The following is a 23,924-nucleotide window of genomic DNA, read 5'->3' as shown; positions in this document are numbered from 1 at the left end:
ATTATCCGTTTCAAAGATTATTTGTAGGTCATTCTCGTGCTTTAAGAGTCTGTTTGTTTCATTTCCTGAGAATTCATGATTGTTATGACTTGTTACTATTTTTTAGCCTTTTCAACCTTTCGTCAAATGGAGATAGGTATAGGATAGGACTTCGTTGAATTTTTCATCTACATGACTGCAGGCATGTAGTTCCTTTGTCACTTCGCAAATATTAAGTTTCTCGTGACATGTAAGTATGAACTAGTTTTATTTTACTGAAATTCTTAGACTTTTTAGTAGAAGGATTTTTAATCTTTGTATTTTTCGTTTTATATAGTTTTTTGCCTACTACATGACCTCTCCCAATTTCTAAATGCGGTGTACTTCATTGTGGTTTTATATAGTTATACCAATTATGTATCTGTCTATCTGTATATCAATTGTCTTTCTGAGGATGGAATTCAGCTTCATCTGTATTATATTTATTATTAAAATAATGAATGTTCTGTTAGTGTTACAAGTTTGATTGTATTTGAAACAGCCATTAATTTTGTTGTGCCTAAATATTGCTTACAATAAATTATTCATGTGAACGAAAACAATTGGTATCTGAGCCATCGCGACGAACGTGCTGCGCGCGAAGAGTAGTTGCAGCGTCGGCGTTATACGCGGAAGCGCACGGGCCCGTTGCAGCAATACACATGAAATAATTGTGACATGAATAAATATTAGTACTACATTTAACAATGATACATGACTCGTTTACCTAACCATAATATGTAATCAAAATGGTATTGATTGTAATTATGATGGCGCTCTGTGCTCGCGCCATGATAGCGGTCGCGGCTGCGCGTGGAAGGGTACCAACCCATTACCGGCTAACGCAACACGCGCTGCACTACCATGCGACACCATTTGAGTTTCTAGTTTCATCACAACTCTTGCCTTTTTTAACTGACTTCAAAACAGGCGGAGGTTCTCAATTCGTCGGTATGTTTTTTTATGTTTGTTACCTCAGAACTTTCGACTGGGTAAACCGATTTTCATAATTATTTTTTTATTTAAGTCGGCCTAAATATATAAAAATCCTTATAAACTACGGACAAATGTTCATAATATTAATACTATTATTATAATCTATTCTTACAGTTAATTAACGATTCGATGATGGAACTCAGTAATTATGTTCTGCGGTGAAGCTGGGACTGAGATGTTATGAAATATCCAGTTTATATTCAGTCTATGAACAGACGCTCAACGCTTCACACAAGGCTATAATTATGTTTACATATAGTTTAATGGAATGGCCCAAGTGTTATTTGTCCCAGAATCATCTTTCAATTTTGGGTTCGATAGTAAATCTTTAGCAGTGACCCCATTTGAACCTATTTCAATGGAGTGTTAGTGGCTTATTTCTATTACTATTTTTTGGCAGTTATTGCGGGGCTTGATGAAAAGTCAAAATATTTAATCTATGACAGTTGACACTAGGTGTTTGTGCCCAACTGTTTATTGAGACTCAACATCAATACTATTTTACAAGTGGGAGGCTCCTTTGTACAGGATAGATTGCCGCTTAGAATTTTTGGGTTTTTGAAGAATCCTGAGCCGCACTGCATTGTAATGGGCAAGGAGTATCAATTACTAATTATTCGTCTCGTCCCTTATTTTCATTAAAAAATTGGAATTGCTACGAACGTATGTGTTTATCGTACGGCGGTACGCCGCGCGGTGCACACTTGCGGTGGAGTGTAGTGTCAGAGCACCTTATGAACTCGAGAAAAATTATGGAGGCGCCTTGTGCGTGCGGGGCCGCTGCGCTTGTATGCGGTCTGAAACTTTACGAGCTTTCCGTTATTTATCGGTTAGCGTTTCATTTTGTGATTATTGATATTTAATAGGGGCAACTATTCATGCTGCTTCTTAGTACTTTATTTTAATATTTACTTTCTTACTATGGTGTATCATCAACATTGTGTATATTTTTAGTGCCTCATTATAACAGGTTTCGACATTTATTCTACCTCGTATAATTTAATTGATCTTTACAACGATATAGTTGTCCATGGAATCGATTAGCCAATTAAAAATCATTCGTTTCTTATCGCGTCGCTCTTCTAATGTATAATTTGAAATTAGTCATGTTAGTTCAGTGTGATGTTTTCATAATATTATTCGGAAAAGCTCATTGCAGCCCGCATAATACTCATTTATTTTTAAAGCTTAAAATATAAATTAAATTTGTTACACTGCATGATAATTTGCGTCGACGATTTAAGTACATTATTTTAAAACCACTATTCGTTTGAGAGACTTTGTTTTTAATTACACATGCTCTAAACTTTGAATTCCTTTTATTCATTAGTATGCATTACGTATTATATTAAATAAATACAGTGAGGACTCCTTATAAAAAGCTGAAGCGGCATTTCTTTTTTGGATCTCGCAGTTCTTGCCGAGCCTGTCACTAAAAGCGAAGCCTGACGTTTGGAAAATGTTCGTTTTTGTTTGCTATCGAGGTATGGCGGGTGTGTGTGGGGGACGGGAGGCAGGGGGGGGGGGGGGTGTCGGCCGCTCCACACAATGCGCCGTAAATCTGCACACGTCACCCGCTCCCCGCCTCGCCGCCACCCCGCGATGGTAAAAAGGAGAGCATTCTGACGGTGGCGACGCGGACGTAGATACGGCGACTAGGACTGTAGCTCCTCATAGGATATTATTATGAGTTAGTGACCATACGACATATGCATAAAATATAGATAATGTACAATGTATTGCCATGACCACTGACATTCAAATAAACTTGATAAGCACCCAGGGCTACTTTGTATACCAAAAATTGTAGTGCCATGTGTATTCTGTGATGTAATTTGCATGCCCTTTTTGGCTAATGATTCGTATTGTTATTATGCAAATATAAATATTTAATTTTATCGCAAAAGAAACGATTTAAATATTAATTTAAGATTGAAAGTTTATAATTACAAACACGATAAATATCTACGAGCTCCCGATATTTCGGCACTGTCATAAGTAAAATGTTAATACCACGAACAAACATAGTTATGCGTCTTCTTCTTCGTCGTTACCCTCTTGACAGAGCGGTCGTGGTCATCGCGAAGTGTTATCTTTTGGGGCAGATGTGATTCGCCCCACGAAAATTCGCCACTTTTGCCTGCTGGCCGATAGTCTGGTGCACTCGTTCAATGGACTTAATTTGGTCGGTCCATCGCATGGGCGACCTTCCCTGTTATAAGCATTACGGTGACGCGAACTCAAGAAATTTCACCCTTGCAAAAAGTGTCTATCTATTTGTATATTTACTTTTTAAATTATTTATTTATCGCGTGCGTCAGTCATGAGGATGTCGGTGACGCGAACCCATAAGATTTTCCGCTACCAATGGTGCCCAACGCGGAAGAAGTTTTCACTTCAAAAATGTTGGCGTGCGTGGCAATGCGTTAAATGTCGTATTATCTATAGTACCCGGACGACCGAGCCTTGCTCGGATTTTTAAGAATGTACAAAACTTGAACAAAAAAAACTAATAGGACTTCTGGATTCGAACCGGGGCCTTCTACTTTCCGGATCACCCAATTTCCCATCTGAGCTATTAGTCTTGTGTATATTGGCGAAATTTACCTTTGTATTCTAATGTTGTTGCAGCTGTTTCTCATTAAAACACAGATAAAAGCACATTTTTTTGAAGTTGAAACCTAGCTAGATCGATTTATCGCCCCCGATATCCCCTGCATACAAAATTTTATAAAAATCGTTGGAGCCGTTTCGGAGATTCAGATTATATATATACATATATATAAGAATTGCTCGTTTAAAGATATAAGATTATATAATATGTCGTCGGATCTCGCCACGTTCCCGCTATGTTAACTGCGACGACTGCGACGAAGACCTGACCCAGAGGCTGGTGTCAGATGGTGTGTGATGATCGTGCTATCAATTCAAATACTTTTTGTTTAATTGTGTCTGTATGTCATGATTCCTCTTTGTTCATCGACGTGAGATCCCACGTCAGTTCACATCCTGTATTGTTAGAGCCCCATGATCTAATCGAAGTCTTGACAAAGCAACTGTTATAATTAAGACTCTTTCCTATTCGTGTTTTATGTTTTTATATGTTATTAATATCAATGATTTTATCACCACTTCGGTAAAATCGATGAGAATAAATGGCAAGAAACTCATTGCCACTCTTTAAATTTATATTTACATTTTCAATACATTACATTTTTTATACAATGTATGTAATGTGATCCACCAAAATTCCTCAAAACCTCTTGACTCTAAAGGCCATGCTGCCCTGCAACTTCCCGCAAATTCCATACCTAAACGCTTAAAATTGTACTTTTGACGAGCTCAAAAGTCTGATAAAAGTTTATGAATTTTCAACGGCAATAGCTTTTGAATGAAAGAACCGATTTTCACACGGCATTCGATGGCGCATGGTGTTTTTTAGGCCTCTGAATAAAGAATCTTTCGGATTATCAAACTAATTTTTTCGTTGAGAAATACTTTTTCGGTTTTCTTTCGCCAACGATAACTCACAAAAAAATCAACTGATTTTGACCAGCTTAGTGCTTCTTAAGAGCTGACTAGTTTTTGGAATCGATCGGTAAAGCCGTTAAAAGGTATTCCAAAATAACCACATAATATAAAAAAAATTGTTTTCTTAGTTTTTTTTTAGATTACTTAAAATCTACCGGTCCGAATCGGTCCGAATTGTATACAAGATCTAAGTTTGGTCAAACCCTTTCAAATGGCGCCAACCGCGATGAAACGGTCGAGCCGTTCAAAAGTTACACACACACAGACGTGCGGCTACTATCGCGGGATAGCTTCCTAGGACCTAAAACCGTCGAGATCTGATGAAAACTCAATTTTCGAAAAACGGGGTAAAACCAATATCTTCCCGAAAATTTTCAATTTTCTTAGTGGGATGCTAAAAACATACGTCTTGCACATCCCTGCACCAATCATATTGATTGAGTCACAACCCCAAATTAATCACATAAACAAGAAGCTACCGTCGGATGGCCGCCGCGCCGAGTGCTAGCTGATGCCACAAACAACAGAATGTGGAGCTCGTAACAATGAGCGCGTTCGTTTTTGCGTCGCGATTGTGGCGAGAAAGGCAGCTCTATATCATTCCAACGATGAGTATGTGTGATGTAAAAACTGTTGTACATCCGACTGTCCGTCTGTCCCGAGGTGCCGGTGCCGCTCCACTCATCCGAACACGTATACTCATGTATTAAACATCACTGCGTAGTGTAGGAATCCTGTCCCATCAGTTTTGTTATATTTTCTTAGTTCGTCAGACATTACTCAATCCTCGCCTTAATGAAGGAACCAATATTGTCTTGACTTTTATATTAATTCACGTTAGATAATATTACGTGCCAATGTTAGGGATTCTAATATCACACCTTGGGAATTTAATTTCTGAACATCACAACATAGCTTTGCTTGGTTGTTAGTATGAAAATTAACAGCACTGTTTTGGTGTCATAGCCCATAAGAAGAAGCCACAACCCGAGAGTTGCTTTTCAAACTTTTTTTGTTATGTAAAAAAATATTTAATTTGTTGTTTGTTTTGTATTGAAATATTTACCCTCGTGATTACATGTAACCCATACGTAATTTATTGAAACTGCTGCCACGACTATGCCATGTATTTCATCGGAATTTGTACAAAAAATGTGTCGCTGCTTATTTCCGATGAACCAAGTATTAAACACGTCGTGTTGAATAACTTTGTTTAAAAACAAAATGTTAGATCGTTAAATAAATAACGCAAAGCGGTCGGGACTCGGGACTCGGGATGATCAGATAACGATCAGTGTGCGCTTGGTGTGCTGTGGGTGTGGGTGTGGGTGTAGGTGCAGGCTGCCCGGTGCCGAGAGAGTTCCCCGAACGCGCACCACATACCAGGGTACCATAAACATCGTCAAGTTACTCGATCCACTATTAAACTTGTTATTTATAGTGTTCGGCATAATTTTAACGATGTGACCACTGACTTGCCCATGTGACCAGCGCTGTCCTCAATCCATACTCACTCTGCATTTTATCTTTTAACAAACGGTGATGATTTGTGGCTAGTTTTTACATGCTTACAAATTTTTCAAAGAGCAATTAATCACTATAGTTTGATTGATAAAAATCTTGTGCGTGATAATGTTACTTTTTAATTTGAGAATTTGGTAAAAATACTCAGTCAACGAGAAGTCTAAATATAATGCTTTGAAATCAACGTTAATACTGCCGAAAGTTATACGGTTTTTTGTTTTTATTATAATATTTCATTTTATTAAACTATAAATATTAAATACAATCATAATAATGTGGCTCCAGCACATTACTTTATTGACCGTATAATTATTCTTCTGAATTACTTTTTATTTTGAAACAGTGGCCGGTGAGTTTCTTCTTGTTCTCTAAACAAATGTTAAATTATATAAAAGTGTACTGAGGATTCAAACTTGGTGATATTTAATCAATATTCGGGAGTGACCTTGAAAAATGGAGGTGTTGCATTACATTATTTTAATTAGGTACTAAGTATTAACCGGTTCTTGGTTTAATGTTGGATAATGCAGTAGGTACAATATATTATGTTGAAGACATAACTTGATAACTCAGTTGTAAAATTTTTGAACCTGCCTTCACTTACTGTGAGTCCAGCAACTTGCAAAATACATTTCCATTATTTTTTTCTTTTCAAGGGTAATCTAGGTTTCTGTTTAGGTATTGACAAACACAAGGCACAAGAGCCTTGTCCGATAAACCGAATAGGTAAGTATTATTATACCTTTCACAAGTTCTTTCGTCATTTTAAATATTATGTATACTTAATCCTTTTATACCAATATTATTGATATTTTATGATAATACCTATGTATCAATACGTAAGATATATAGTTCAGAACATGGTTGCCACATAAAATGAACTATTAGATATCCTTAGATGCCATATATCTTGATCATATCATATGTTGTACTTATTGCTTCATTAATTGATATAAACAGTCAAGTTTTAATTAATATAAATTACAATTTTTCACAAATAAGCCCTGTTTTGGCAATGCAATATGGTTTTTAATTTACAACATGAAATAACCTTTTTGTATTGACATTCAATTCATTCGGTTTTATTTATTTTTTTGTATTCATATTTAGAACGCGTTAAGTATGTGAAGATCTTCCATCATTTTCATCCTTCCGCCTTTCCACATATTTATTATGCGTTACGAGGATAATCAAATCATAACGTCTCTAATCAGTCTCTACAGTGGAAAAGAAGGGATCAATCGAAATGCTAGAGATATGTACGCGTGTGAAAAGTACAGAAATATCCTTTTCACGGAGGAAAAGATTAGAAGTATAATATTATTAGTTATGCTGGGATTTGGGCACCATATCTTACTATTTGCAGTTTTGCGAAAAATCTGGCAAAATAATTGCGACAACGATAAAGGCTTAAAACGATAAAGAACTAATCTTCAGAGTTTAAATATGTGAAGGCTATAATATAATAATAAGAGATTTCCACCTTCCATATATTCACTCGTTAAGATATCTCTGGAACCATAAGGCATAGAGACCTGAAATTTGGTAGGTATATGTATTTTGCCGAGTAGAGGCCAGCTAAGAATGGTTTTTATGATTTTCCACCCGCCAGTTTTTTTTATTATGAACAGAACAAAGTCTGTTCAGGTCAGCTAGTATAATATAAAAAGCGTCTGTGTCTCAATCGCATTGTTGACTCTCACCACAGTGACCACGATTCGATTCTCGCCCCGCCAATGTAATTTTCTTCTTTTAATCTTATGTAAGTTTATTCAACGTTTCATGTCTGTATTGTTCATTATTGTAAATATACATTATGCATATAATAAATTTTATAGTTTTTGCTAAAGGAAATTTAACGAGATACTATAGTTGCTGTTTCAAAACTTAAGGTAAATTTGAAAGTACCTAGTGCTATCAGTCGGAAACGTTGTTTACTCGCATGTTTAGAATTAGATATTGGTTTAATAATTAATTAAAGTGTTTTTTTTTTCCCAGGGAAAGTTTGATTATTAAGTGGGTTAATGGAATCTCAAGTTAGTATTGGTGGGAAAGTTGGTCTTTTTCTAGTCTTAACTTTTTTTTTACGATCTGGAGACTAACCGAACACAAAATCTCTCCACATTTCCTGCACAACGTAATGTACATTTAGGATTTATCAAAAGTAATTAATAAAATAAATAACTGACTAACTGACCGAGATCATCAATCTACAAGGTGTACACTTATTTATATACATTTATATAACATGCCTGTGGTATAGGGCCTATCGATTTATTGATCGTGATAATAAATCTCAGGTGATTGATCAATGATCATTGCTGATAATCATTAATTATTATTGGTAGATGTTGATAGACCGCACGTTACATTACCTTGTAGTACCTACAGCTAGAGATGGCGTTTTAACGTTCTTTGTTTCTTGGGTCACGTATTCAAAAAAGATTACATAGATTATTGAGTATTAACACTTCATTTATTTATATGTGAACAAATTTTTGGGATAAATTTAATAAATATAAACAAGAAATTGAAACGAGGATAAGTAATACCTTAAATTTTAAAAGGTACTGGAGTCTCAAAGAGGTTCTGTTAAACCATCGTAAAAAAAAATCAATGCAAATAAAAAGCAAGGCATTTAAAAATGCATTTTGCCATACTTGTGTGCAAATAACATGAAGATGTTACATACTAAGGAGTAAGACAGCCAAATGATCCAAAGATATCACTGAAAGTTATCCTCGCAAAGGAAAAAGGAGAAAAGGAAGGCAAAGATAAAGATGGGAAAGTTGTGACATCCCTAGGACAGGTTGGAGAAATTGCCTTTTCTAACTGACGTGATACCGTTTGTTAGTGCTAAATTTGGCAGCTAAATATGTAAATATTTACATATACTCAGTAATAATGGCTTATTTTATATTTTGTCGTTACAAATGTTTAATTGAATTTAGGATCAAGGTCCCTTGCATTTAGATCGGACTGTCGGTGCTATTTAAAATAAAATACCTCAACCGTCCTATCATAGTTGGATTATTGTTATAATTAAAGGTACGTAGGTATTAGGTAAATCAATTTATAATAAGAATACGTTAGCTGATAAAAATTGAATGAATGACACCTGATATAAAATGTATATCGGTACCGTCTTACAGAGTACCTATTACCCACGTAATATTGTACGGCGATGGAAAGTGGATGAATAGTCCTGTGAGTGCCGGGTTCAACTACTTTAGTGCTACAGTTAAGGTGTCGTTAAATATGGCGCGCAGATATATATTGGGAGTTTCATTATCGTTATTGATGAAGGCGAGCCGCGGCGATCGGTGCGTAGGCTTTGTTTGTTTGTCTGTGTCGGCGACGGCTGTCGGCGCGCGCAAAGGGCGGAGCGCCCGCGGCGGTCGGGGCTTGCGATCTCGTGATTGATAAATACCCCTTTCCCCTTGCATCGCGGCTATATCTCCCCTATACTCCCAACCTACAGCGGATTATTCCTTGGATTCCTTCAGCCGATCTCATTCGTGCACTCATCTTCTGTTTTACCTCAAGTAGGTTATTTAAGTATTTTGGAATTAAAGAATATTTTTGCTGTTTTGTCATCATATTACCTAGCTAATTACTATTCTTCTACTTTAATTAGTGATGTAATGTGCTCCGTTCTTGATTGTCGTCGGACTGCTCGTCCCACCTGACACTACCATCGCCCCCAACTTGATTCGCAGCCTTACTTGAGCTACTCAAACTGTTGTCAGAGGAAATATTGTAACAAAATCTGTTGTTAGCTTATATATTTTCAAATAATGATTTTAATAAAAAGTATATAAATAAATCAATGACTGTTTATTATAATGTTATTGCTACTCGATCATGGACAAGTATTGACAATAGATTGATACGGAGGGATAGAGGGCAACTCGCAAAATAGATTAGACATAATGAGTCTCGCAGGGGGCCGGGGAAGCTGCAGTGGCCGCTGTAGAGTCCCTCACTTGTTACAAATATGGTGTCTCTACTTGATACCATGATATATTGTAATTTAAAAAAATCGTACTTCTATGATTGTGTTTTCTAATCTGGTCAACCCAACTTTGTATATTTTATTGTATTTTAGTTTGGTTTGACAGATTTTTGTGTAGATATATTGTCAAAGCCGTGATATTACAATTTCACTAGCACTAATAAAACCATAAATGGACTTAATTTCTTACAATTTAACGGCCTGGTTTTAGTGACATTGTAATGTCACGGGTACATTATAGTGATATTATAATAAATCTAGGTATATTACAAATGAAGTAGCAGTGTGAGATGTCGAGCGTTCTGATTGCTCGAGTTATTTTTATACGCAATTTGCAAAGCAATGATTGTAAACATGGGAGCATCTATACTATTTTTCATCTGAAATCATTGTTCAAATAGTAATGAACAAGGGCCGATTCACATACACTCGCCTCATGCGTTGTAATTAACAGTGTTAATTTGTTTTTTGGACATACTAGTGGTACAACGGCCGATTCGCTTCGATAACAATTAGTTTATTATACGAATGCATAGCTTAAAAATTATGACTGACAGACGGCTAGATACACTAATGACCAGTAAAATTTTAAAAATATCATTGCCTTACAATATCACTATAGTGTGCCCTTGAAATTACAATGTCGCTAAAACCAGGTCGTGAAATTGTAAGAAATGAAGTCGATTGACAATGTAACGTTAAATTATAATATCACTAGTGAAATTATAATATCGCGACTTTGACAATATACCTGCGACATATATAAAATTTGTAATCAAACTTTGTTTATATTCTGATGTGGTTTGGCAAATTTGGAATGATATATAAAATTGGTAATTTAACGTTGTTCGATTGACCTATTTTCGAATAAGGCTTTAACTCAATACTAAGGTTAAAAGATAGCAAGTGCGCAGAATCCTCAAGAAGCAATCTTTTGTAAGCTCTCAGATAGATGCCTAACCTGTTAAACGAATGATATTCAAAATCAGTTATATAATATAACTCTATCCAGCTACGGTTTTACCTACACATAATGCATTGCTTCGTAGCAAAACTATAAAAAAAATCGCGTAAAGGTCTGATTGGGTGTTTTCGTCTATCAAGTCAATTTATTTGAATCGTGTTTCAGGTCTTGTTTTCAAAAATATAGACAAAAATGATAGTTAAAAAATTGAGAACAGTTGATATAACGAGAAAGAAAGATAGAAATACTTAACTGGTTTTGTTTATATCTCTTCTATGATTTTATAAAATTTATGGCAGTGTGTCGCAAATATCATGATTGCGTGAATGTATGTATATATGTAACTAACCCACAAAACACAAACTTATGAAAACAAGAACTTTTCGAAATGTGCTTACACAGCATGTGAATTATTACAATCCAATTATGAATATAATTCGTCGTGAAAGCATCCAATACTTTGTAGTTGTCTCATGGCATTATTTATTGGGGAGTGCAGTGAGCACTGGTGGGTCGAATTAGATTACGCGCGGAATAGTTTCCGGCTCAGAGAGTCCGAGGCGGCGGGAGTCCGACCCTCCACACTCGCAGCGAGGAGCTGTGAGTGCTCATCTAGTTACATTACACGGCTGCCACCAATTGTTGTTTGTCATTAGATAATTACATTGGGACGCGACGCTAATCCAATTCTTTCCACATTTGTACTAATGGAACGTAAATTAAAACGCAATCACTTCTGAGTGCATAATAGTTGAAATTGATTCAAAAATACATTGCCGACGTAATGTTATTGTTTGATTCTACGAGTCCTCTTACAATATATGTAATTAGAATTGAAACTGAAACTGGCAGTAATGCTCTCTAATAGCGACCACGTACTGGAAGACGTAGTATTGATAGGCCCCCAAGATGGACCCATGTCTCGTCAAGATCGCTGGAATAGGTTGGATGTGATCGTCGTGGAGATCTTTGGGGAGGCCTTTGCTCAGCCTTGGATGTCTTCCGGCTGAAATAATAGGGATTATGGTGTTGAGGAGAATTGAAACAGACCCTTATGGCCGTTCCCAATATATTTACTATCTACAGATAGAGATAAATTACTACCTTCTAGTGTCAATAATTAGCTGTCAATAATCTGAAGCTGTCCCAATATACACGATAAGTCATTTTTATCGCCTTATATTGGGACGCTTGAATTGAAATTTACTTACAAACTTCTGTCGATGGTTGGCTATATACGTCGTCTCATTGACAGACAGCGTGAACGGATAAGGTGAGTTACTGTCGATAAGTATAACAGGACAGAAAAATCAACGATAGTTACAATTTTTATGTCAAGTAAGAGCGCAATTTTAACAAAATCTAGCAACACATCTGTGTGAGTATTTACGAACTGTTATACAAAAAAATATTCACTGAAGTGGACCAAAATCATTACATAGTTTTAAACACATCGTTGGCTTAATAAGTAGTGTGTATACATAATATGGTCATTACTTGCAAATTATGTTAATAATTGGCCATCGTTCATTTAGCTGCTTACATTGAGTTTTTCTCCGACTCTGTCGTATGAGTACTTGGATGACGTCTTAGTTTAGAAATTAAGATTGATTACATTTGGCGCCTGTCCAATTACTTTTTAATTAGAGCCCCGTACATAGGTGTTCATTGAGGCGTGCAATGCGACCGTGTCGTGCGACTGTCGCAAGTCGCGTGCTACGCGATGCGATCCGTCGCGCTTCGTTATGACACTCCACCATGAAATTATATTTTATCCCCCGCATCCCAGTGTCCAAGCGATCAGAACGACCTGTGGCGTTTCTGCGAGGGCCAGGGGATCTGTCCGTCTCCTGACGGACAGCTTTAAGCACTGACTGACGTAAAACACTATTACAACTTATAGTCATATTGCGTTTATTCAAGTCAAGATCATTCTTTAATCACTCCTGTCCAAGACTCTTGCTGTGTCTTCAGATGCGATCTTGTAAGCATCAGACTTGTAGGTCTCAGAATTTGATTCCACTTCTAACCTTCTATATTATCATCAGAAAATGCCGAATGCCTTGTTTGGTACTAGGTAAGTGTGAGAACTTCATTTAAAAAAAGAAAAATTATTAATGTGTCACTCTTAATTGTGACAAAAAACGAAGTCGTACGACATAATGTAGATCCGCGTCGCAATAAATAACGGTGTCGAGTTGAGATTTTGTCAGGTCGTGTCTTAACCACAAATGTGTTGCGAGTAAGCTTAGCGTAATCCAAGGATTATCTCCGTGATGATGAACCGCCTGCAGCTGGCGACATACACAGCTACACACCACCTGCTAACATCCAGCTACCATGTACATTCTATGTGTACAAATTTCTTGTGATTAGATCTTTTTAACAATCGAGCAACAGACTTGATGTTAATAAGATGGCAAATAATTATAAGTCAAAAAGTCTTTTTTATGACAATAAATGACGATACGAGCAGGCCGATCAGTTGATGGTAATTAATACGCACTGCCCTCCTTTTAAAATTCTGAGCGGCACTACAATTGCGCTTGTCACCTTGAGACATAAGATGTTAAGTCTCATTCATTCCCAGAAATTTCAATAGCTACGGCGCCCATCTGTCTGAAACACAATAATGCTTACACATTACTGCTTCACGGCAGAAATAGGCGCCGTATACTCATAATCTAGCCGGCATCTTGTGCAAAGGATTGTCCCACTGGCTATCTGGCCATAATGTTACAATTAATAATACGATGATGCTACTATCTGTTCACGTAGTATTTGTTCTAAAAAGGCGATCAAAGCAGTGAAGGAAAGAGTACGACTAGATCCCGTCTGAACGCAAAAGATTTAATCTTTGGAAATTAATATAGCACCTACAACTACGTATCGTATTTAAGTAAGATGACTAAGGCTTTGGAGTATACATGATTTGTACCTATACACACTGGTCATTATTTAATCCATAATTTAGAAGAATGTACAGTGGAAAATCTCGAATTTTTTTTTTAAATTAAACTATAATGTGAAAGTTAAAGTTTATGCTCAATGATCAATAGAACCTTCTCAATTGGTCAACAGAGTACATACAAAGTTGGCTTTATCCGACTTCAGTGATTGCTTGTAGGGTGTTTACTATGAATGAGCGACTGAGTTTTTTTTTGTGAGAAAGGTACGATTCTTGAGAAGATAAGAAGAATAAACGCGATGATCATTTGGAGTTCGTAAAACAATCCATAATATTGGCAGTGAAGAATTTGCCCATGGAGAGAGCACGTGTTTCAATTAATATCTGGCCTTAACGTTAAAGGGATTGAATTAAGGCGTTATGGGGCATAATTTTAAATGAGCTTTTCAACCCTTAGAGCAACATGGGCTATCGATCCGCCAGTGGTCCGTGTTGGTCCATGTTTCAACCGACTTATAAAAAATAAGTAGGAGCTCAGTCCAACAGTAGGGATTTTCTATGCTTTGTAACTCCATATCTGTACCTATTTAAAAAAAAATTCGGCTACTTCGCCAGATTAGTTCGATGATTTTTATTCCTTACTAGCTGACCCGACAGACGTTGTTCTGTATATAATAAATAAAATAATGTTTTTATATGAATTTGTCAATTATATATCATAACATCAAAAATTACTTCGTAAAATATGCATCCTGCTGTCGTAATGAAATTGTTTCACAGCAGAACTGTCAAACCGTGCGTCAATAAATTCTCTCATAGAAATTATGTATGGAAAAACAAATTTGTTGTTTTTATTTAATTTGGCAGCATTTTCCTATTTATTCACCTTTTAAACCTTCTCTGGACTTCCGCAAATAATTCAAGAATAAAATTAGACAAAGCGGTCCAGCCGTTCTCGAGTTTTAGCGAGACTAACGAACAGCAATTCATTTTTATATATATATAGATAATGTCATTATACACTTATATACAAATTGACTTAAAGACAAATAGAACGTGCGAGAAAGAACATCTCTAACAAAGAAGCAGCAATATAGAAAAGGTAAGCCAATATGTCGTTACTGTAACCGATTTTTATTGACAAGCCGTAAAGAGTCAACCACGCTTAGCATTAGCTCTTAAGTATGTTGAATATTCTACCACTAGCTAACGCACACTAACAAATCAAAATTGGTCACACATAATCGAGATGTCAGATCGTCTATGTGCTAGTATATTCTAGAACAGAATCAAGGATATTGTCGATGCTGACGTGACAGCCACAAATACTTTTGCACTTGTTCGCTATTTTAATTACATTCAGTACTAAAACTATGTAAAGTTTAAATCCATCGTAATTAGCAGACGGGTTTTGTCTATGTGTCCGGTTTGCCCAGACCGGTCCCGACTCCCGCCCGGCCGCGGCTCACGGACAGGATTCGCATAAAATCACAACAGGGGGTGCCTGGCTACTTGTGTGAGGTAAACATCACCAGTAATGGCCATATTTATTATTTATATTTTTGATTGTTGATTCTGTTACCGCAAATTACAGCTTTGTTAGTATTTCACTTTGACATGAATTAGAAAAAGAATTTATATTATCTCAACTGAAATTCAGAATAATATTTGCAACACTTATCAAGCTGCGTAATTTTATGAATGTTATTAGTACGGCTTGTGTAAAGTATTGCGCTAAGTAATTTAAACACAATTTTTTAATTTGACGTATTCGAAAAACATTTAAATAAAGGTTTCTGTTACATTTTATTTTAACTACTATAATTGTTACTCGAAAACCTGTAAAACAGTAACATTTTTCGGTACGTTATCTAGTTTTTTATAGTTTGCTATTCAAAATAAGAGCAAATTTTTCGATAAATGTTCGTTTGTTATTTATTGTTATTGATTGTGGAATTCTTAATTTGGAACATTAAAAGGCGTACTTAATTAGGGGCATTCGCCCCACATATCATTAATTATCTAGAATATTTACAATTATTTACGATTAGTTTGCCTTATTTATGGCACTGAATTGTTTTAATAAGTTTTGTAGACACGAATCATTGCATTCTCACATGATATCTGTTATTTAAGATTTAAAAAGACAAACGTTTAAGTATCCTTACCCTTTATATTTTATTTTATTTATTTTGAAGCTGTTTTAACTTACTCTATAGTCGGGTTGTTTTTAATTCTTGTTTGGTTGAAATTATGTGCGGCATCGTAATTGCGCACGTCACTTTAAAACATAAGACGTTGTCTCATTAGCCTAGTTATTTGACTGGCTAACGGCCGTTTTCAATGACCTATCCTTTTACGCTTATTTCAATAACCTATCGACAGATAGCATTTGACTATAACTAATAATATAACTATATTGGACATGACTATGGATAGATAAGATCTTGTCATTAAGCCAAATTGGCTTCGAAGAATCTGGGCGTCATTAATACAGCACGGCGATACTTCAAGCCGGCCCACATTCTAGCGCTCTACAAATCGCAGGTCCGGCCACACATGGAGTATTGCTGTCATCTCTGGTTTCGCGCACCCCAGTATCAGCTCGATCCATTTGACCGCGTGCAACGTAGAGCAGCTCGAATTGTTGGGGACTTAGTGCTCTGTGAACGGCTGGATCTCTTGGCGTTGCGTAGAGACGTCGCTTCATTGTGTGTCTTCTACCGCATTTATCACGGGGAGTGTTCCGAAGAGCTGTTTAACCTGATTTCTGCCGCCGAATTCCACCTTCGCACGACACGCCTCAAGTTAGGATATCATCCCCCCCATCTGGATGTGTGGCGGTCCTTCACATTGCCGTTTTCAAGGAGCTTTCTTCCACGTACTACAAAGCTGTGGAATGAGCTTCCTTGTGCGGTGTTTCCGGGACGAAAAATCGCGTACACCTTCCTTAAAGGCCGGCAACGCTCTTGTGATTCCTCTGGTGTTGCAAGAGTTTGTGGGTGGCGGTGATCACTTAACACCAGTTGACCCGTACGCTCGTTTGTCCTCCTATTCCATAAAAAAAAAACCGTGACAGCACTATATCAGTAACTAGAGATACGTTATTGAAAACGGCGGTAAGGCGTCTTTCAATCCGAAAAAGACGGTAGAAAAAGTCGCTGGTGTTATTGTTATAGTATATATGAGGTTATCACTACTACCCTTGCACAATGTGTTTACCAGTATGTATATGGTATACAATTGTTGAATGAGGAAAACTTACAGCTAGATAATTAACAAATGTAAGATTAAATTCTCAAGGCTAATTAAAATTTTTCACTTATAGTATACTAAAAAGTTTAAAAATTTAATTAAAGAAGCCAGGTAAAATTACACTTAATATGAATTAGCTGGAGTAGCCAGCTGATTACATATTGTAATAGTAATAAAATAGTGATAATTTTTATATGTATGTCATTAAATACTTTATATAATAAATAAAAGGTATTTAAGTAGGTACCTTGCTAATTCACGCACGTTTTAAAATGTGTCATTTAGCAGATTCTAAGATAAACTAGGAGTAATATAAAAATAAAGATAAACAGGGAGTACAAAATCATTCAAAGGTAAACACTACATGCTAATTTCGCTGCACTTTATAAATCTAAAAGTGAGTTAAAACATGAATCGACTTAAACCAGAGAAAAATAAAATAATATACAAAAGTAATTTAAAAGTCAGCAATACCTTATCAATTGACAATTGTTCTAAAGATAGTTAGGGAAATAAATATTAATGTAACATCGTTATCGTAACACCTGCATACTCTTAACATGAAAGAATTTGTTTTATAGTTGAATTTTACACTAGCCGTTCCCAATATACTATCTACAGATAGAGATATATACCTTCTACTGTCAGTAATTAGCTGACAATAATCTGAAGCTGTCCCAATCAATATACCCGATAAGGCATTCTTATCGCCTTATATTGGGGCGCGTGAATTGCTATTTCCATACAAACTTCTATCGCTGGTAAGTATACGTCGTCCCATTGACAGACAGCGTGTACGGGTATTTGACTTACCGTGGATAAGTTTATTTGGACAGAAAAGCCAACGATAGTTACGATTTTTATCTCGAGTAAGAGATAAAATGAATATTGGGAACGGCCCTAAGAGACCAGAAGTCCGAAGTCCAACAGACAACATAGTTTATTTTAGCGATTGTGCTGTAAATTCTATTATTTACCTACTGTATCAAAGTCAATAGTGTACACACTGCGTATACTATGCACACTACACTATATATATACATATATATAATTGATTGCGGCCGACGCTGCAAAACCTTTTATCAAATTCATTTAGTTATTTCACGCATAGCTGCAGTCCTGAAAATAGTATGGTATTATTATAGTTTTTATTGCAACATTAAATTAAGTGACAGCTTGAAAAAATTGTTGGAGCCGCTTGAATAAATTTTTTGTTTGTTTGAATAACGACCAATTAAGGCTTTAATATTAATATAATTGACAATGATATAAAGTTACAGTGTGTTTACTACAACGTTGAAAATACGCCGTGGGCACCTGCCACCTGAGCAGTGGGCTCTGGGTGATACTGTTGGAGGCCATTATATTAACAGTGTTAGTGTCCTGACTTCGTTCTTAGTAATAAATAGTGTTGTTTACTACTGACCTTATCGCTGTGTAGTGATGGGGCTACAGCTTGTGCAATAATGTGTATGCATGACAGTAGTATGCAAGAAGTTCACTTTAGAATAGCCAACATTCTTGTATAGACAAAAATACAATAGTGGATAAAGACGCAACAAAACCCGCGACGATAAGAAATTTGTATTAAAATACGTTTAACGGCCATTCACAATATTCAGTCTATCTCTTACTTGAGATAAAAATCGTGACTATCGTTGACTTTTCTGTCCCAATAAAATTATCGACGGTAACTCACCTGAACCGTACTCGCTGTCTGTCAATGGGACGACGTATAGCTTACCAGCGATAGAAGTTTGTATTGAAATTTCATTTCACGCATCCCAATATAAGGCGATGACTTATCGGGTATCTGGCAGTAGAAGTACCGTCATTTATCGCTATCTGGTGATAGTATATTAGGAACGGCCGTTAATGAACTTACTTTGACATTAGACGTGTTTTATTTTATATTATTTGGGTTATACATATTTATTAAAATGTCTTGTAAAATATTACATTACTACCTTTTTGCCAACTATTATTAATTTTTACACATTTAAATAAAATGCTTATAAAGAATTAAAACGCGTGTAGTGTTGAGTATCTGTATTTTTATGGTATTTGCGTACAAGTCAAATTTTTTATAATTCATGTTTCTTGACCTATGTGTGAGCATGTTTTCAGCGGGACTGTCTGTCAGTAAAAATTGTATAGAAATGTCACTTTTAGGAAAATCCCTAATGTAAAAACAAAGTTATAATTAAACGCGTTTCCTATATCTTAACCCTTTAAAAAGTATTTTATTAAAACTATTATTAACAGCTTTTATTTCTTACTATGCACCGAAGAAATTGAAGTTCTAGTTTTAGTCCTGATTCTACTAATGTATGATTATATTCGAAGATATTGGTATATTTACACACCTAGTAGTCTGTGTGGTATTGCAATAACTGCGGTAAAGTTTAGAAAAAGCAATTGTATACTTTTTTTTAAATCATCCATACTCCGTTACACCCATACATCATATATTATTATGTATTTAACCTCTTATTTCACCCCAATGGGTTTGCAGGGGTGTCTGGTATATTAATGTCTTCAGAATGAGCATATCATATTATTATAATAGAACTTCATTTACAAGTCAGCTCATTTAATCAGTAATTATATTTCTATGCTCAGTCTGAGGTATTAATTCACGTATTTGTGAAAAGATTACTCTTAAAGTACAATTTTATCTTATTCATGAAGTCGCGATTTCAGTTTTTAGTCCATCCTTTTTCAGTCTATATATACTCCTAATATTTAGATATCGCCGCAATGTCTTCTCGCGTCGCCGGGGAGATTGACGCATCAATAAAGAAATATTTAAATAAATTAACATTTTAATAGTTACATCTCAATATATTCTTGATAATGTTATGTATGTTCATTTCATACACACCAACGAATTTTCTATAAACGGTGATAACACCAGGTACAAACATAAACTTGTTATGCCCACTACTTGATTAACTCGAGTTGCTAACTCTTTTTTTATATGCTTTTAGAAAACATGATCCCAGACAATGTACAAAAGTGTGGTCTTAATCTGGTCGAGTCTAACCCGTTTATGCTGTCGTGGTTAAAAGGCAGCGTGACCCTCTCACATTGGAAAGCCTTTAGTCGCCTTTTACGACACCACGTCATGGGCGCTTTCTTTTTCCACCCCAGGGAAGGTACACCATCCCACACGGTAATTTTTTATCTGTTTCTCCAGACGTCGATATTGTTTTGTGTTTGCGAGGTACGCGGGGCGGGTGCGTATACGGCCACGGCGCCGGACCCTATTACATGAGGTCTGGTGCGCGCGTGCGCATCGCTGATTTGCGCTTATCTGCTGAGCTGTATTATCATTGCACTGGGATCAGCCACAATAAGTACCTTACCTGATTAACCTTGTTGCGGCATTGAGTAGGTAACTGTAGGTCAGCCGTTAAGCAGCCATAGGTATTAATCTTTGTCTATAAATTGTAGTTAAGAACAGTTAATATTATGTTACTTTACCTAGTTTTAGAAAACCCAAAAATTTTAATTTTGATTTTGAATTTGAATGTCAAAATCACTACCTACATATTATTTAAATTACTAATTATAAAACAAAGCACTCCGCCGCGTCTATGTGTCTGTTCGCGGTAAACTTAAAAACTACTGCACCGATTTTCGTGTTGTTTTCACCAATGGATAGAGTGGTTTTCGAGGAAGGTTTTACTATGTTTTTTGTTAAGTTTTTGTATACATTAGAAATATTTGTTGGAGGTGTCGGAAAAAATTAGCAGTCTGGAAGATTTCAACGAAAACGCTGTCTAAATCCTTTGATATATAACAAAATATATATATAAAAAAATGTATGGTGGAATTGTGTATCTTATATAGGTCTACAGAAAAGTCCGCGATGGCATATTGTCTCTTTCTTAAGTATATCATATTATATCAATATTAATGCTTTAAAAAATTGACAATTATGAAGTGGTGATGTAAAAGATGTTTACACAAATACGATAATAATACTTATCATTTAATACTCCATTGTCCACATTATAAAATCATTCAGAAATACGGTTTTGTTTAATTTTTAACTATTAACGAAGATAAAATATTTCCGATGGCTTCAGACTAATTATTCCCGAATACTCAAATTTTTTTTCTATTGACAGAACAGCGTCTATCGGACCATCTAGTATTATATATAATATCCGGACGACCGAGCCTTGCTCGGATTTTTAAGAATGTACAAAACTTGAACAAAAAAAAAACTAATAGGACATCTGGATTCGAACCGGGATCTTCTGCTTTCCGGATCACCCAATGTCCCATCTGAGCTATAATAGTCATGTATATAGTGGCGAAATTTACCTTTGTATTCTAATGTTATTGTAGCTGTTTCTCATTAAAACATGGATAAAACCATTTTTTTTAAATTGAAACCTAGCTAGATCGATTTATCACCCCGGAAATCCCCTGCATACTTAATTTTATGAAAATCGTTGGAGCCGTTTCCGAGATTCAGATTATATATATATATACAAGAATTGCTCGTTTAAAGATATAAGATATTATAATATATCGGTATTTCGAAAAGAGCTCAGATTACAGAATATTTTGATTCTGTATGAGTCGTGCATCGGTTGAGTCACTCGTTACCTATTATCTATATATATAAAAAAATGAATTGCTGTTCGTTAGTCTCGCTAAAACTCGAGAACGGCTGGACCGATTTGTCTAATTTTATTCTTGAATTATTTGTGGAAGTCCAGAGAAGGTTTAAAAGGTGAATAAATAGAAAAATGCTGCTAAATTAAATAAAAACAACAAATTTGTTTTAACTTTGATCCATACATAATTTCTATGAGAGAATTTATTGACGCACGGTTTGGCAGTTCTGCTGTGAAACAATTTCATTACGACAGCAGGGTGCATATTTTACGAAATAATTTTTGATGTTATGATATATTATTGACAAATTCATATAAAAACATTATTTTATTTATTATATACAAAACGTCTGTCGGGTCAGCTAGTTTAAAATAAATATTTGGTAAATTTCTCATGTTTTTGTCATTCATATACAATCCATATGAATTCGCAGCAAACCAGTAGACGTTTAGGGTTTATGCTAATTAATTTAAATATGTGACAGGCTACAAATCACTTGAGTATTTAGTGATGTTGTCAAATAGCCACAACAGGCGCGAGTGCTCAGCGACCGCCTCTTCATCGCGCATGCACAAAAACCCCCTTTGAGCCGTTATTGCGATCGTGCGCCTTTTGTGGACGCGCACAAAGCGACGCCGCTGTCGCTTGGAGTGGGGCCACACTGTAAGCGGAAATAGTGCACTCTCAATAAAGCACCGCGCAAATATTATGAGCCCAACAAGGGAAATGTGCCATAAGTGCCGCTAGGGGTGCAACTTCAGCATGAAACTTTGGAGACAGACATAATATCATTTATTTTTAACAGAAATTATGATACATATTTATTATTAATATTATGTAAGTAACAACATGTAAACACATGTTGACGCAATCCACACACAAAACGGCATTTTATGACTAATTTATAGTGTTTGTTTTGTATCGCATACTCACAGGAACTTATAAATTATAATATTACCCATATTTTGTAATTTGGGGACTTGGGTTTTATTAATTTAAAAAATTAGTTAAATAATTTAAAAAAAACATCGTTATATAAATGCATAAATAATAAATAATATAGACGAAGATCTACTATCATTATTTTCCACAGAATAATTAACTGCAATATACCAAAAACGCTTGCAGTAGGGCTGCACAAAACCCAAATCTTAAATTTTTATAAAAGCCTTCGAAAACAAAGCCGAGGGCCCTTTGAATCTAAATCCCTTGTTAAGCCTCTATTGAGTATTGTTCATATTTACTGAGAGAATTTCGCGGCGAACTGAGACAGCGATACAAATAATTTATAGACGGAGCTGAGATTCAATATATCAATTAATGCGGATTTGTCGTGCCAAGATAATTTATTATAGATTATATTATTTATCAATACTACTATAACATAAAAATGTTTGCTCTATCTGTTTACCTTGTGTCAATTTTTTTTAATTCACCTGATGACACACGTTATACGATTTTTGTTATTTGTCCGGCTTTTATATGTGCTTTTTTTAGAACTCAAGAAGGGCATAGCCGATCATGACAAGCAAGTCAACAACTGCACAGTATGCATGTTGTGTTATTATAGTTGTGATAGTTTTCAACAACAAAAACATCTGATTCCTTAAAATTTTCCCTATAATTTAAAACTAGTACCTACCCTTCCTAGTGAGAATGATACGCAAGGACCATAAAAAGGACGAGGACAAACTGTTACCATAGAATGCATAGATTTCAGTATGATTTGATTTTCTTGGTCTTATAAATTACTTTTCCGTAATAATAATTCCAATAATTTGTATGTGAACATTCCTGAAACTTCTACTTATTTTATAATATATAAATTAATAATTGTTTTTTCTTAATAAGATCAACAAAGTGTTCATAATAGGTACTTCTAATACTACATATATATAGCATCAATATAAGATATGTAAAAGTAATTGCGCCACTTGTACCATAAACCACTGCGTTTCTTAGGTTCTAGCGACATAGTTAATATAATTTTCATAGTACTGAAAAACAACGCCTGTTGTTGATAAATCTTGTTTGTGTCTTGATCAACTCTCATGTTGTGGCTTCATCTACAGGTTATC

At 35.5% G+C, this 23,924-nt stretch overlaps 1 protein-coding gene across 1 annotated transcript in view; it reads left to right on the top strand.

The window, feature by feature from the left end:
* Positions 1-23,924, top strand: part of LOC126970780 (neurobeachin) — a 421,762-nt gene that overhangs the window by 215,695 nt on the left and 182,143 nt on the right. The window lies entirely within an intron of this gene.

The sequence above is a fragment of the Leptidea sinapis genome, chromosome 22 (assembly GCF_905404315.1).
Source record: "Leptidea sinapis chromosome 22, ilLepSina1.1, whole genome shotgun sequence".
Lineage (NCBI taxonomy): Eukaryota > Metazoa > Arthropoda > Insecta > Lepidoptera > Pieridae > Leptidea > Leptidea sinapis.
The sequence above is the reverse complement of the archived record's forward strand: the minus strand, read 5'-3'. Positions and strand labels throughout refer to the sequence as shown.